Source organism: Otolemur garnettii, unplaced genomic scaffold, assembly GCF_000181295.1.
Source record: "Otolemur garnettii isolate 467f Iridium unplaced genomic scaffold, OtoGar3 scaffold00044, whole genome shotgun sequence".
NCBI lineage: Eukaryota > Metazoa > Chordata > Mammalia > Primates > Galagidae > Otolemur > Otolemur garnettii.
The window spans coordinates 11,449,760-11,450,489 of NW_003852439.1; the positions used below are offsets into that span (position 1 = coordinate 11,449,760).

Here is a 730-nt window from a genome sequence, read left to right on the forward strand (position 1 = left end):
TTTTTTTTGCATGTGTACCTGTGTGGATTCTTTAGGATTTTCTGTATATAAGATGATGTCATCTGCAAATAGAGATAGATTTTACTTCTTCCTTTCCAACTAGATGCCTTCTATTTTGTTTTCTTGCCCAGTAGTCTTGGCTAGAACCTCCTGGATGACGCTAAATAGTGGACACTTCCATGTGCTTCCTGATCCTAGGGGAAAGCTTTTGGCCTGCCACCAGGGATGTTAGCTGCGGTTTTTGGCAGGTGCATTTATCAAGTGGAGGGAGTGCCTTCTATTCCTGGTGTATGGAGTGTTTTCATCATAAAGGGGTATTGCATCTTGTCAAATGTTTTTCTGAGAAATGTCTTCTTTTAAAATGTCCCAGTACCAGCCTGAGCAAGAGTGAAACCCTGTCTCTACTAAAAATAGAAAAAACTAGTTGGGTGTAGTGGCTGGTGCCTGTGGTTCCAGTTACTTGGGAAGCTGAGGCAAGAAGATTGCTCAAGCCCCAGAGTTTGAGGTTGCTGTAAGCTACCATGCTACAGCACCCTACCCATGGTGACAGAGTGAGACTATGTCTCAAAAATTAAATTAAATAAAATTTTCCCAGAAGTCCCTATTCTTCCTTGGGAAGGCAAAAACTCAATCACTGTTCAGGCCCTCCTATATTACCCTCCGAAAGGGGCTAAATGGTGGGGGTGTAGGTAATAGCAGCAAGGATCCCCGCTCCTTCCACTGGCCAGAT

The 730-nt window shown here is 43.7% G+C and overlaps 1 protein-coding gene across 1 annotated transcript in view; it reads left to right on the forward strand.

The window, feature by feature from the left end:
• Nucleotides 1-730, forward strand: part of SEC14L5 (SEC14 like lipid binding 5) — a 40,252-nt gene that overhangs the window by 20,363 nt on the left and 19,159 nt on the right. The gene's annotated exons all lie outside the window — the stretch shown is intronic.